The sequence below is a fragment of the Triturus cristatus genome, chromosome 7 (assembly GCF_964204655.1).
Source record: "Triturus cristatus chromosome 7, aTriCri1.1, whole genome shotgun sequence".
Classification (NCBI taxonomy): Eukaryota; Metazoa; Chordata; class Amphibia; order Caudata; family Salamandridae; genus Triturus; species Triturus cristatus.
This window is the reverse complement of record NC_140590.1, coordinates 492,906,611-492,922,769: the sequence shown is the minus strand read 5'-3', so window position 1 is coordinate 492,922,769 and position 16,159 is coordinate 492,906,611. Positions and strand designations below refer to the sequence as shown.

The 16,159-nt window shown below is 46.4% G+C and overlaps 1 protein-coding gene across 6 annotated transcripts in view; it reads left to right on the top strand.

Moving 5' to 3' along the window:
• Positions 1-16,159, top strand: part of NARF (nuclear prelamin A recognition factor) — a 331,765-nt gene that overhangs the window by 299,224 nt on the left and 16,382 nt on the right. The gene's annotated exons all lie outside the window — the stretch shown is intronic.

The following is a 16,159-nucleotide window of genomic DNA, read 5'->3' as shown; positions in this document are numbered from 1 at the left end:
AGCAATATTTGTTGTAATTATAATGAACATATATTTCGTTTAAGTATATATCTGTGGTCTTTTTGTCTTCAGTGGGTACACATTCTTCCTCACTAAAAATCTAAGTTTTAGATGGATCTGGCGTCATGGAAGCTTCTTCTGCCACAAGTGTCTTCACAGTGTGGTGGGTGTTGCCTCAGATTAGTTTGGGTTTGAGGGGATGGCCATGTGTCCAGGAGCATTTGGTTGAAGAAACCCTGGAATATTTTGTTCTGAACAAAAGAGTCCAAGAGTTCTTTAACCAAATGTTATGATTGTATTGCCTGGCTGCCTGAAATTAATGTGCATTGAACTGAATGGAATACTGCAAGAAACTGCATTTGCTGATAAAACGCATGTAATTTGATCAAGTAAATATATTTCTGATAGATTATTATTATTATTTTTTTTAATAGGGTTTAGTAGAGCGCATAGTAACCCGTAAGTATCCCAGCGCTAAGACAGAGACCGTCGAGAGGGGGGGGAAGCCTGAGGAAAAGAGCGGAAAAAAGGAACGGGGATCAGGGGAATAGGTGTGTTTTCAGAAGTTTTCTGAACCGGAGATAGTCTGGTTCCAACCTAAGATTACGGGGGAGGGCGTTCCATAATCGGGCTGCGTTCACAGAAAAACGCCGTCTGCCAGTGCGTGCCTTCTTTACTCTGAGAATCGCGATAAGATGTTCGTGGTTAGAGCGAAGGGGTCTTGTAGCTTTGTAGGGCCTGATGAATTTTTTGAGAATGGGGGGGCCTTTGTCCTGCAGGAGTTTATGGGACAGACAGAGAGCCTTAAATTTGACTCGCTCTCTCACTGGGAGCCAGTGAAGGTGCTTCAGAGCTGGTTTGGCCGAGGATCTAGCCGGAGTGTTAGTAAGAAGCCGGGCTGCGGCATTCTGTATCCTTTGTAGTTTGTTGAAGGTTGCTTCGGGGGCACCCAGATAGATGGCGTTGCTATAGTCCAGCCTCGATAGAATAAGGCCTTGGATGAGCCATCTCTGGGAGACGAAAGGAAGCAGAGGCAGAATTTTCCTGATGGATTTAAGGAGCCCGAAGCAAGTCCCAGCGATTTTTTTGGCTTGGGTCTTGAAGGATAGATCTTTTTCTAGCCAGATTCCTAGGCTCTTGATCTCGGTCTTGGGGACCGGGGGTTCACCCAGACAGGCGGGCCAGATGTTAGGTGGAAGGGAGAGCCCCTTTTGACCCAGGAGTAGGATATCTGTCTTGGATCCGTTGAGTTTCAGCGACGAGCTATTCATCCATCCCTGAATTTCGGAAAGGCAGCTATGGAGGTTAGATGGTTCGTGGTTGGGATGAGATAGAGACACCACTAACTGAGTGTCATCGGCGTAGCTGATGATTTTTACTCCGAACGGAATAACCACCTCCTCCAATGGGGACATGTAGACATTAAATAATGTCGGGCTTAATGAGGAGCCCTGGGGCACTCCACTTTGGAGGGGAGTAACAGGGGAGCGGGCGTCGTTCTCCCAGACCTGGAAGGAACGATGGTCCAGAAATGATGAAAACCAGGTCAAGGCAGTGCCCTTCACACCTATGTCTCTGAGTCGCTGGATTAGGACTTAAGTGTCGAAGGCCGCACTGAGGTCCAGGAGGATCACTGCCACTGATCCCCCCGCATCCAGAATGTCTCTGGTCTCCTCCACTGCCGCAAGCAGGGCGATGTCCGTGCCCTGACCTGGGCGGAAACCGGTTTGCGAGTTTCTGAGCAGGATGTTAGACTCCAGAAACTGCGAGAGCTTTTTATTGACTAACTTTTCAGTAATTTTACTGATTCCGGGGAGGAGGGAGATTGGCCTGTAATTGGCCAGGTCCAGGGGGTCAAGTGAAGGTTTTTTTAAGAGTGCCTTGACGACGGCCGCTTTCCAGCTTGGGGGGACTTTTCCCTGGAGCAATGATAAGTTGATAAGGTCTGTTAGAGGAGGGGCGATTGTGGGAGCTACTTTTTTTAGAATACGTAGGGGCACCGGGTCGCTAGGGGAGCCGCTTTTGATTGTAGCTAGCGTAGTTACAACCTCTTCGATAGTTACCGGGCCGAGAGAGTTTAAGTGAGTGGTGATAGGGTCTGATTTAGTGCAGCCCTCGTCATTGAGACTGGGGTCAACTGGAGGGTAGGGAGGTGAGAATTTTCTGGATTTTCTCTTCAAAGAATTTAGCCAATTTGTGGCATTTCTCTTCAGAGGCATTGGAGTCTGGAGGTTCCTTTGGCCGCGGATCTGGGACTTTGAGTAGTTCTTTTAAGATAATGAAGGTTTCCCTGGCGGAGCAGGAGGCATTTTTTATTCTTTCATCAAAGAATATGATTTTGGTATTACGTAGGGCGAGTTTATAATTTTTTAAGGAGGTGCGGAATGCAGTTTTTTTGACACTGGTTTTATCCTTCCTCCATGAGCGCTCTGTTCTTTTACACTCCTTGCGTAAGAAGTTAAGCTCAGGAGTGTACCAGGGAGCCGGGTTCACTTTTTTGACTCGTTTCAAGGTGGTGGTTTTAGGGAGGAGGTCATCCAATGAGTGAGTGAGCCAAGAGTTGAACTGGGTGTCCGCAGTAACTGGGTCGGAGGCCGGGGGGGAAGCGTGATCCTGAGTGTGTTGGCCCATTCTTCCAGCGCGAGTTTGTGCCATCGTCGGTCAGTTACCCGGGTTTTTGACGGTTGGGTGGATGGGACGGGAAAATGCCAGTAAATGGGGATCAAGAAGTGGTCTGTCCATGGCAGGGGGAAAGGAGTGTGGGTTTTGAGGTCGGGGATATTGGTGAGAATGGGGTCCAGAAGATGTCCTTTGTCATGGGTGGGCTCTGAGTTCACTAGATGAATACCAAAGGACGTGAGGTCAAGGAGAAGTTCGGATGCAGTTATGACCTTGGGGTCTAGTAGATGGAGGTTCAAATCTCCCAAGATTAGAAAATTGGGAGTAGTGGTTGCCATCTGGCTGACTGCATCAACAAGGGCGCTTGAGAATTTGGCTGGGGCTCCTGGCGGGCGGTATATCAGTAGACCAGAAAGGGAAGATGCAGGGGATATCTGTAAAGCAAAGTGGCAACTTTCGCATTTGTCGATATTACCCTCGTTGGTTCTGCAGGAGAGATGCTCTCTGTAAATTATTGCCAGACCACCTCCTCTGCCGAGGGGTCTGTTCTGCGAGTGGATTTGGTAGCCAGATGGAAGAGCGTTGACAATGTCAGAATCAGAGCAGGGGGTGAGGCAAGTTTCCGTGAGGAACAAAATGTCGATGGCATGATCCTGGACAAGAAGGTTGATCTCGTGGGAATGTTTAGGAAGGGACCTACAGTTAAGAAGACCAAGCTGTAGGTCATGACATTTTACGGTGGTAAGGGCCGGATTGCAGAGGACACAATTAGTAAAGGGTTTTTCTCCTGAATAGGTGTAGTTACACTTAATGTTTTTCGAAGGGTTGAGTGCAAGGAGCCTGTCTCTGGTGTAGACACATCGGCCTGAGGGAGAATTGGGCATAATGACCGGGCCTAGGGCCGGCTGGGCGCGGACGGGCGCAGACGGGCTTGCCTTAGGCGCGCCCGCTGCGCTCGTCTGCTGCGCGGCCGAGCGATACACATTCTTTATAGGGCGTAGGAGGGTGGCGTCTGTGGGCGTGGCCTCCGTTCCCGCCGAGATGGCGGCGGGAAAGTTTGTAGAGTGGAAAGGGCTGCGGTAGCTCTAACTCAGCTGCGCAGGATTAGCGAGGTCCCAGGAGGGCTAAGTGCACACACAAGATGAGTGACAATGTAACAACAAAGATTTTAAAATGACTAAAATCGCTCTCGGCTTTCCGCCTCAAGAGCACAGTCTGTCGGGCTGATAGCGCTAGTATTCAGCGCTTTTATAGGGTGGCATCTGTGGGCGTGGCCACCCAAAGGGGCGTGGCCTCCGTTCTCGCCGAGATGGCGGCGGGAAAGTTTGTAGAGTGGAAAGGGCTGCGGTAGCTCTAACTCAGCTGCGCAGGATTAGCGAGGTCCCAGGAGGGGTAAGTGCACACACAAGATGAGTAACAATGTAACAACAAAGATTTTAAAATGATAATCACAGATTCCTCACCTTAGAATATCCCCAGGTGTCAGACTGGATATGTGCACTGATAGGTAGAGTTGTGCAACTCTTTGCTGCCTCCTTACTGCTCTGGAAGTGAATGAGCAGAGCCACATATTAGTGCCACCCTTGCATGCTCACATCAATTGCCTTATTTCCTAGCTTTCCAGTTTGGACCCTGACTACGCTTCTACCTTGTTGGTCTTCGGACAACTTCTAAAAACGATTTTTGAACAGTGTGCTAAGGAGCAATTTCCCCACCTAAAACAATTGTATTCACGTTCTGCCATGACTGCAGGAAGCAGGTGTGGCCATGGACCCGCACCAAGTGTGCCTTTGGTGCCTCATCAAACAGCATTGACAAAACCAGTATGTTAAAAAGGCACAACCTATTAGCTTTGCCAGTGCTCATTAGTTTTTGTATTCTGGTATATGTATGTTTGTTGGCATGTGTGGCTGTAGATACACATGCTCTGCATATTTCTTCCATCTAGTGTTGGGTCCTGAGTTGTGGAAGTGATCAAGTGACTCATCTTGGTGATATTGTGCATGGGCATCGACTCCTTTGTTAGAATGCTTTCTTAACACTGTCAGGTTTGAACGTTCTGCTCCATTTTTTAACTCTATTCGGTGCGATTCTTTGGTTTCTTTACTGTCTTCGATGGTATCGTTTTTTAGCATGCTTTTTTTCCACTTTTGTACTGCACTCGAATTTCGTAGGTTTGGACATGAAACAACCACCCTTCAGGGTGCCTCCCGTCTCTGGCCTACCTTCCGCATTTCACCACTTCCATTGAAGATACTTTTCTAATGGAACGTACACGTTTAGACTTTTCCCGCGCTGCCTCGCAAAATCCACGCACACGGATCAACACCTCATGTGCAACCTGTGCCTTTCACCTACTTTGACACATGTAAGTCGTTTCAGTCCAAAAAACACTTTCATGATCAAAGGGCCCATTGGCTGGAAATGTCTTGAAGGCGCAGGAATGATACTCCCGAGCTTTTTGACGAAGAACTGCGCAGGAAAAGCCAACTGCCGAAGAAGAGGAGGCTTTGGATATGCACATGCATGAACTCCCATCCGGCCAACATGTGAGTACTGTGACCCCAGGCCGTGCTACTCCATCCAAGTCAGCCACAAAATATTCCACATTCCCACTATTAGAGCTGCTGGGCCACCACTGCCTTCGGGCCATGGACTGATCCGAAAAAGTGTTTCGAACGCCTCACCCTCTGGCCCAGCACCGAAAAATTGATCCCAAGGCTAAGCCTGTCTGACAATTGCGGCGAGGGGGGCCATGTAGATGTTGAAGACCGTGGGACTGAGCGATGAAACTTGGGGTACTCTGCAGTTGATCTCTGTGGGTTCAAAGAGGAAGGGCGGGAAAATGATCCTTTGGGTTCTGCTGTCGAGGAAGTTGAGGAGCCAGTTGAGGGCAGTTTCCTGTATGCCGGCATAGTGGAGTCTGGCTGTGAGATTGCGTTGGGAGACGGTGTCTAAGGCTGCGGATAGGTCTAGTAGGATGAGGGCCGCGGTGTGGCCTTGGTTGAGGAGCGTGCGGATGTCATTTGTGGCGGCGAAGACGGCGGTCTTGGTGCTGTGGTTGCTGTGGAATCCGGATTAGGAAGGGTCGAGTATGGCGTTCTCCTCAAAGTTAGTTTCTGTGCGTTGACAATCTTCTCGGTGACTTTGGCTGCGAAGGGATGGAGAGAGATGGGTCAGTAGTTTTTCAGGTACGTCTGGTCTGCAGAGGGTTTTTTGAGGAGGGGCTTAACTTCTGCGTGTTTCCAGTCATCGGGGAAGTGTGCCGGGTTCGAAGGTGGCATTGATGGTGCGCCACAGCTCGGGTGCTATGGCAGCAGCAGCTCTGTGGAAGATGTGCAGCAGGCAGGGGTCCGTGAGTGCTCTTCATGGTTGTGGCGGTATCTTCAGTGGTGACCGGGATCCAGGCAGAGATGGTAGGCTGTCTGTCGTTGCTGGAGGAAGGAGTGGTTTCTGGAGTCTGTTTGCTGAAGTTGTCGTAGACGGCCTTGATTTTCAGATGGAAGTTGGAGCCGAGCTTTTGCAGAGGTCCTGGGAGGTTGTGATGTCCGTGACTTTGCTGGGGCTTTGGTGAATTCCTGGATGAGGCTGAAGAGTTCCTTTCAGTTGCTGGAGTTGGCGAGGATTTTGTTCCGGATGAAGGTCCTTTTGGTGGATCTGATGAGTTTGTGGTATTCTGTCATGGTGTTCTTGTATGTGGTCTGGTCTTCAGTGGTCTTGCTGTTCCTCCATCGCTTCTCGAGTCGTCTGCAGGTGCGTCTGGATTTTTGGAGGTCGGTGGTAAACTTGCAGGTGCGTCTGGATTTTTGGAGGTCGGTGGTAAACCAGGTGGCCTTCCTGAGGTGCTGTCTTGTCGGTGTTGCGGAGGGGGGCAAGCTTGTCTGCGCAGTTGGTGATCCACCGGTGTGGTTCTTTGGCTGCAGAGTTGTTGTCGGTCAAGGCGAGAGGGGGACCGTGGTTGAGGGTGAAGTTAAGGTGCTCCTCTGTGACTTTGCTCCAGTTCCTTCGTGGTGGGCGTGGTGTGGGTTTGTGAGCGGTGGCATTGTTGAAAGAGAAGTGTACGTAGTGGTGGTCAGTCCAGGGGTGTTGGTGGTGTGGCTGAAGTGGATGTTGTTCCCTCCTGCGAAGATGGCGTCGAGGGAGTGTCGTGCGTTGTGGGTGGGGGTTGTGACTAGCAGTTTCAGTCCGAGGTTGTCCAGGAGGGTGGCGTAGTTTGGGTCACTGAGAATGTTGAGGTGGAAGTTGAGGTCTCCAATGAGTATGTCGTCCATGGAGGCGATGGTGTGGGTGCAATGAGATCGGAGATGGTAGTGGTGAACGAAGTTCGAGGTCCGGAGGGTCTGTAGGCAAGGGTGCCGCGTAGGGTCCTTCTGGGGCTAGTATCGATCTGGAAATGGAGGTGTTCAGCGTTGGATTGGAAGTCGCTCGTGCTGGAGGTGGAGAGTTGGATGGATCTTTTGTGTGCGATGGCAGTCCTCCTCCTGGGCGGTTGGGGCGGTCCTTCCTCTGGATCTTCTTTCCGTTGGGTATGGTGGTGGCGATGTCGGGGGCGGAGGTGGGTTGGTCCAGGTTTCCATGAAGAAGGCGACTTCTGACGAGAGGGTGTCAAGGAGGTCCCAGGTCTCTATAGCATGTCTGTACAGGGAGTGCATGTTGAGGAGGATGCACCTCAGGGCTTCGGGGCTGCTGGCGTCCGGCGTGAGTGCAGCAGCCATGGGTGGAGTTCGGCGTAGACAGCTGCCAGTTGTTGATTCTTCTGTGGTTCAGTGCGTGGAGGTCAGCTGAGTCGTAGCGGTATGTGGTCAGAGAACCAGGGCCCCTGGCTCTGGTTGCGGTCGGGTCACTGACGGGCACAGATGGGCTTGCCTACTGTGAAATTCCTAGGGCTACTTCAACAACAATACTATAACATGATTATATGAATAATAGTAGTGACACTAGGAATAGAAAAATACAAAATTGTTTATTACGAAAATAATTTCATTAAAATTTAAAGCTTTGTGTACATTTTGTTACAGAAAAAGGCTATAAACACAACATACTAACTACAATCAATCATCCATTCACGCATACCTCACTCTAATGTTTTTTTACACATTGTCAGCATAATGAATTGATTGAATGTCTTTCCAAAAACAGTACATAATGATAATTGAAGCATAGGATCTCATGGATTAGTATAATTGTAGGGTGGTTTCCGGGATGTCTCAACGCGCGTTTCTGCAGAAACCTGCCTTGCTCAGGAGAGCCACCTCAAATAAATTTTTCTGTAAAGACAAAATGTTATCTCAACTAAGTTTCATAGTGTCACTACTCTATATACAACCTAGCATATATACATAATTACACAATTACATCATTTTATAAAATGTCCACATTTTGGAGCCAAGAAAAACTGTATATGAATATTTAATCTTACTAAAAGAACTACATGTGAACATGAATGGGTGGGTGACAGGCCATACAACAGAAAAAAGAAAGAAGAAAGGAGGATTATTATACAAAAGTAATATGAATGTGCGACTAGTGAGTGTACACAACAGGAGAAAAGGAGAAGAAAAAACCTAAAGCGTAAAGATAAAAAGCCTTGTACCAAGCTGTGATGTTTTTGCAGGCTGACGAAAGGGAACTCAGAACTTGGGAGACTGGTAGATAGAAAAGTCCCCCAACCAACAGTGAGATAACCATGCAGTGGTGACATGAGGAAGTGAATGTCAGGACTGTCTTACCGAGTAAGGATATCACAATGAGTAAGACAAGAGTCTTACCAACGAAGCTCGTAGCCTTAATATTCACACGTCCTGGTTAATTTATGAGGTCCTGAAAAGGTAAACGTTATCATCAATACAAAGCTAATGCATGGATAGCAGACTTCATGTGCCTGTGATATGTATGGTGACGAAGCACAGCCATTATTAAAGAGTGGCTAAAAAGGGCATACTACCCTAAAAGAGAGTGATGAAAGAATCTAGACAGGGGTTATTAATGGGGACCAAATTATAAAGAATCCCCAGACGTTTGTCTGACTGCTTACCCGACTCGTAGAAAGGAACGTGGTGATGGAATAAAACACAGGGCGAAGCCTAATAAGATGTTGTGCTTCTGTGTACCTGGGTCCTGCAGATACCTTGAAAGACAAATAGACCGAAACTGGTATCAGGGTACCCAAGTGACTAGCTAGTTTGCACTGAAAAAATGCAAAACGAAGATTAGATTAAACCCAAAGGTTTACTTTAATATTGCTTGAGTGATGTTAAAATGGGTGAGCTGCCATTCCCTTGGGTAGCTTGAATAAAGTAAAGTTAAAAAGGATCTGTGGGAAGATGGACACAAAACGAATAAGATACTGATGATAGCGACATGTTGGACGGCGTTGGAAATAGCAGAAGTATGCCGATAAAGTTTTTCCCAAACCCACAAAAATGGACTGCCTACATGTATCAAGCTATAGAGTGATAAACAAACTATATGGAGCAAAAGGTAACAGGTTATTCGGAAAGGCTGACTAGCAGCGTCTCTTATCTTTAATGAGATGGATCCAGGCGGGCAGCTCAGAAGTCAGTCTAACCGCGACGGTTGGAAAGACTGGATTACAAGGACCGGAAACCTGCTACGGCGAACGAGGCATTTTTAAACAGGTGACAGCGGTCACATGAGTAAACGGTTGTCATGCACGTGATGGTGTATGGCAAAACTCATACAGGGATCTAGTAATCAACGGCGGCCATCTTAGAATGTGTAACGACCGCGGGACAACCCGAGAATAGCAATGGAACATAATGCACCGGATACTGAGACAGCACATAAAGAAAGGTATAACACAAAGTTTACAATGATAGGGAAGGATGGTCTAAGAAACTGGGGCTAGTCACGAAAATTACAAAGAAAAGTAAGGATGGCCTAAAATTGTTTCGTAATAAACAATTTGGTATTTTTCTATTCCTAGTGTCACTATTATTATTCATATAATCATGTTCTAGAATTGTTGTTGAAGTAGCCCTAGGAATTTCACAGTATGCATTTCCCTGCCTAGGTGTACTTCACATTAGTATCAGGGGACCCCTGTCTTTACAGATGGGCTTGCCGCCATTAAACAGGGAAGGGGGTAAGGAAGCGCAGCTGGGAGGCGGGTGTGGGAACCGGTACGGGGGAGGGGCTGCGGGGGCAGCAGCAGCTGGAAAAAGAGCGGCAAAACCAGGCACGGAGGGCACAAACAAGGGCACAGGAACAATGAAAACATTTTAAACACAAATAACAAAAAAGACAGACAAAAGACAGAAAAATGGGCACAAACACAAGACAGCCAACAACGGACCAGCAGAAGAGCAAGGCTCTCCCATTGGATCATCAGGGACGAGGCGCAGGCAGGAGCCTGCGAGTGGAGGAGGGCCTCGAACACCTACCATACAGATATGTGTAGGGGCAGCGTGAGCGGCACAACAGCGGAGCTGCTGGGTGGAGAGCAGAGTCTCTGACCACAAGGTCAGAGGTCTTGCTCCCAAGGGAAGGGACAGGGATGCTTCCGCATGCAGAGCAACACCCACTGCAAAGCAGTGACTACCCAAACTTCACCACAACACATGTCAGGGGCAGGCTACAGTTCGACCTGGTCTGGGTTTCCATCACCACAGACAAATGGGTGCCATCCAGCCTGGCTATTGTCTGGAGCTCATTACCACACTCCCCAACATTCCACTGTGTTCTCACAGTTTATCACTGGAACATCTAACACTTCTCCAAAAAGAAGTCCAGGCCCTTCTTCTCGAAGGGGCCATAGAACCTGTCCAGCTTCAACAACAAGGGGTATAATGTCTAATCTTGCTGATCCACAAAAACGACTGATCGCTTAGGCCATTCTTAGATCTCAGACCTCTAAACAACTACATCCTATTTGAACACTTCCATATAGTCACTGTACAGGATGGTATTCAACTTCTCCAGCATGGCGACTTTATGGCAGCAGTAGACCTAAAGGACGCCCACTTTCACATACCATTACACCCTGTTCACTGCAAGTGCCTCAGATTTGGTATAGTAGGCAAGCACTACCAATTCAAAGTACTTTCGTTTGGGGTGACTACCGTACCTCGGGTTTTCACAAAATTCTGGGCAGTGGTCGCAGTACATCTGCGAAGACGAAATATCCGTATATTTACATACCTGGATGATTGGCTCATCAAGGCCAGCTCTCACAAACCATGCCAACAGCACGCTCAGTTGACAGTGGACCTACTTCACAAGCTAGGGTTTACTATCCATTGTGTAGTGTTCATATTATTCACCTTCACATGTTATTGTGAAATGTTATGTGTGTTCTCTCACTCTGTGTTCCACTCCTGACGGTTGGCAGATCTTCTCTGACATCCGATTGGAGTGGTTGTTCAAGCTGTCTTCTCTCTATCAATTAAATATACTTGATTCTCCACGACGTGCTCACCTGTGCTTACTTCACTTTGGCGACGAGGATGGGATTTATGGTATCCCATGTTCCTAGCTTACGTGGAGGTCTTAGAGGAGGATGGCTGCTCCACCAAAAGGAAACTGGATCTCTTGAGACATTGCTTAGATGGTCAAGGCATTAAAGAATTTGACAACTTATCCCCCCTTGAGAGTACAGAAGGAGTAAATGTATTTGAAGTTGCTGTCAAAAAAATGAGTATTAGATTTGGGAAGAAAATAAATGTAGTAATGGAGAGATTCAAATTTTATTCTCGTGCTCAGAGGGGAGATGAGTCTATCGAGAACTATGTATCTGCCTTACGTCTCTAGCCGGTTCTTGTGCATTTGATACCATTAACTATGAACAAGTACTAAGAGACCAAATAATGATGAAAACCAAGAGTAAAAAGATACAGGAAAGGTTATGGTTAGGCACTGAATCGTCATTAAGTGCCGTAGTTAACATTGCCATAGGTATTGAACAGTCTGAAAAGTTTGTCAGCGAAATCAGAGGTCAACCTCAAACACTAAGGTGACGATTACGATCCTGTAAAAAAATTCCCCGTACGACTCGTATCCGGTCTTTTTACCGTACGAATCGTACAAGTGCCGTACAAACTGCCAAGTACTATTCGCATGGGAAAAAGTCCATACGAATCGCATTGGGAATTATTCCCCACACGTCCTCGGGTCGGAAAAAGTGTCCGACACTTCCCCGGACGATTTACCGTACAAACGTGAAAAGTGAAGTCTGACCGCGCAAGTACGATCCATCCCGTGCGTCCGAAGTCACAACCGTATGGAAAAAACACCGTCCGCACCGAACTCCCATAGCAACCATGGAGACATGTGCCCACATACGCGCCGACCCCCCCCCAGCCCCCGTATGTACGCGCCGACCCCCCCCAGCCCCCGTATGTACGCGGCGAACCCCCGTGTATGTACACCCGTGTACGTGTCGTACCCCCGTGTATGTACACCCGTGTACATTCGAGTCGTACCCCCACCCGTGTATGTACATACACGGGTGGGGGTACGACTCGAACGTACACGGGTGTACATACACGGGGGTACGACACGTACACGGGTGTACATACACGGAGTGTTCGCCGCGTACATACCGGGGCTGGGGGGGGTCGCCGCGTACATACCGGGGCTGGGGGGGGTCGCCACGTACATACGGGGGCTGGGGGGGGTCACCGCGTACATACGGGGGCTGGGGGGGGTACGGCGCGTACCGTGCCCCCTAATCTGGTCGTTTCGCGCCGTACTTCGCTTTTCCGGCACTTTTTGGGTGCCGTGAAAATATTGCCGTCCGGACTGCTGTCGGTTCGAATCGTACTTCCTGGGTCGTGAAACGCTGCCTGTAAGCGTCCCGACGTCACGTCGCAGCATTCCCGGATCACATTCGTATGTATATTTTCGTCGGTCGGTGTTTTTTACGATTCGTACGGAAATGGTGTTTCCGTGCGAATCGTACTTCCATGTTTGTAAAGTTTTACAACCGGGTACGAGTCGGACGGAGAAAACGCTCCGACCGACGGTTCGTACCCGGTTTTTCCAGGATCGTAATCAGCACCACAATGTGAAAATACAAGACTCCGTATCAGAGGTATCATTAGTAAAGAATCAATTCAAGTCTAAGAGCCTACCATTTGTCAATAGGAAAGACTCTGGATTTAAAGACAATAAATTTAGTAATAGGAGAAATCCTGTAATCTGCTACAGATGTGGCAGTTTTGATCATGTAGGAAACTACAAAGGGTGTCCTGCATGGACTAAAATTTGTATTAAATGCAAGAAAGCAGGACACTTCGGGAAAATGTGCAGGTCTTTTCAGAAAGTTAACTGTGTTACTTGTGAAGAGGATGACATTTCTGCAGAATTTAATGAATTCAATTGTATTTCTTGTGTCTGCGAGAATAATTATAAAGGTTTTCCATCTGGTATAATATTGATCGATGGGAAAGAAGTGACATTGATGATTGATTCTTGTGCCTGGTATTCTATCAGTGGCAAGGATGTATTCGAAGAATTGTGGGATACCAGGGAATTATTACCCCCTGATATTAGACCTGGTAGCTACTCTGGGCACAAAATTGATTTGAAGAGATTTATATGGGCAGATTTGGATTTCAAAGGAAACAAAACTAAAGGTAAAGTGTATGTAGCTTCCAAAGGAGTATCAATACTAGGATGGCCACACCAATAAGAGTTGGGTATAAAGTTGGATCCCAATGCTTCACCGCCTGTGTATAGCGTTTCCACAGACGATGAGGCATTTGTGTCAAATATCAAAAACATGTTTCCTAGGGTGTTTAATGATACACTTGGGAAATATGTAGATTTCAAACATAAAATTATCCTCAAAGACTCTGCAGTTCCTGTCGGACATAAAATTTGCAACGTACCTTTAGCATATCGTAACAAATTGAAAGACATGCTAGCAGACCTGGTTACTCGGAACATTATTGAACCTATAGAATCTTCCCCATGGGTTTCTCCAGTGGTTCTTTCCCTCAAAAGCAATGGGGATCTTCGTTTGTGTGTTGATCTCCGCAGTTTGAATAAAGCGATCTGGATTGATAGACACCCCTTACCTAACATACACAAATTGATTTCAACTCTGTCTGGTGCCTGCGTGTTTTCTACGGTGGATCTAGCTAGTGCATACCACCAAATTATGTTACATGAGGAATCTAAATGCTTAACAGCATTTGTTACACCGGAAGGCATGTTTCAATATTTACAGATGCCATTCGGGTTAGCTAGTGCTGCCTCAGTTTTTCAGAGACTTATGAAGGAAGTTTTGGACGGCTGCTTCGGTGCAATTGCCTTCCAAGACGATATTTTGATTTTTGGGAAAGATCTTGAGGAGCATGACTTTAACTTAAAAAAGGTCTTGAACAGCATACAAAGGAAAGGCTTAACACTCAAATTTTCAAAATGTAAATTCAGGAAGAATAGCGTTGAATATCTAGGCCATGAAATATCCAGTGAGGGCATCAAACCGAAGTTAGACCATGTAATTAGCATTTCCAAGGCGCCAGCACCTACCACTAAAGAGCAGTTGTTTTCATTTTTAGGTCTAACTGAGTTTTATAGCAAATTCGTAAAAAATTATTCTTCAAAAGTATTTCCTTTACGTATGTTATTTTTAAAAAAATGCTAAATTTGTCTGGGGTGAAGAGCAAAAATTAGCTTTTGAAGCACTAAAAAAGGAAATCAGCTCTGCTCCTTTTTTGAGATTTTTTACTATCGGAGGAGAATGCATTGTAGCAGTGGGTGTTAGCAGCACTGGTGTAGGTGCTGTGCTTATGCAAAAGAATTTTGGAGAAGAGTACATAGTGTCTTATGCTTCCAGATCTCTGCGTGGTGCGGAATATAAGTATTCCACGATTGAGAGGGAATTACTAGCTTGCACTTGGCACTTCAGACAATTTTTGTGGGGCACGAAATTTCAACTAAGGACAGATCACAAACCCTTAATCAATATGTTAGCAGCTGGAGGCGGCAGAACTCTTACAGCTCGTCTAGCGAGATTAGCTGCCAAACTGCAAGAGTACCAATGCTCTGTTGTATACATTCCTGGCCGCATGAATGTACATGCTGATTGCATGTCTTGGCTACCATTGCCTGATGTCCCAAACCTTGATAAGGACACAGGGGAGTGTGATATAGCCTATACTATAGAAGATGTTAATTATGGTATAAATTCGGAAGCCATCTCTGAGGAAATTTGGGCAAAGGCCATGTCGGAAGATGACGTTCTGAATAGTGTTGTAAAATACTTACAAGATGGCTGGCCTGAAGAGAGGAAGTTGTGTGGGGAAATTGGTTCGTTCTTTAAAATCAAAGATGAACTTATGTTTTTACATGGATTTGTAACCAGAGGTGACAAAATTGTTCCTCCTCAAAAGATCAGGGAACAATTGATTAATTTGTCCCATGAAGGACATTTGGGCATGTCTTGCACTAAGCGACGCTTGAGGGAATTCTACTGGTGGCCCTGTATTGATAGCATGGTGGACAGATGGGTTAGAGAATGTGTGCAATGTTCTAGGAGTGACAAGTCAGTCAAACCTTTATCTGTAGATATTTCTCCCATCGAATATTCGCAAGGACCATGGAGAAAACTGGGTATTGACATAATTGGTCCTTTATACCTTCCCTCTGCCAAACATGTATTTGCTCTAGTGCTAGTAGACTATTTTTCAAAGTGGCCAGAAGTCAAAGTCGTGGACAAAATCAAGTTGTAGAATTCTTAGATAATATCTTCAGCCGTGAAGGTCTTCTCGTTGAACTCGATTCTGACAGTGGTCCACAATTCATAAGTAAAGAACTAGAGATGTTTTTAAATAAATGTGGTATTGTCCACAAGAGAGTATCTAATTATAATCCTATGGCCAATGGTCAAGTTGAACGTGTCAATAGGGTTGTAAAAGAATCCATACAGCTTGCTATCAAGAGTAGCATTGACTGGAGGAAAGCTCTTCGAGCCACCTTACTTACATTTCGCACATCCCCTAACTCAGTTACTGGCTGTTCCCCGTTTGAAATGTTAAGAGGAAGGAAACCAAGTTCGAAGCTCATGCCTTGGTGGTTGAAAACAAACGATATTCACGACCCAATTTTGTATTGTTCCCTAGTCAGAGAACGTGTTCAGAAATATCAAGACAAAATGCGAAGGAATATTTGCAAAACCGTCCGTTGAACTGCAAAATTAGAGTGGGTGACCTTGTACGTGTTAAATTCGGTGGTCCGGACAAGAGATGGTCTAAATGGTCTGATCCTGTCAAAGTAACCGAAGTATTTAGTAAAGCTGTCAGAGTACAAGGTGGGAAAATTTGGAATTTTAGACGGGTATCTATGTACAGGTCTAATGATCTAGCTAGTAAACCAATTGTTCCTCCACAAAAAGATGCTGAGATTATTAATGAAACGGAGGATTTTCAAAATTTTCTAGACACTCTTGGTTGTTTTGATTCTGAACCTGATGTTTTTCTTCCATCTTCTAATACTTATGATCTTGGTGCTTGTGATACCAATGTAAAATCAACCCTGATTTCGGATGCTGTTGTGGAACCAAGTACTGTTCCCA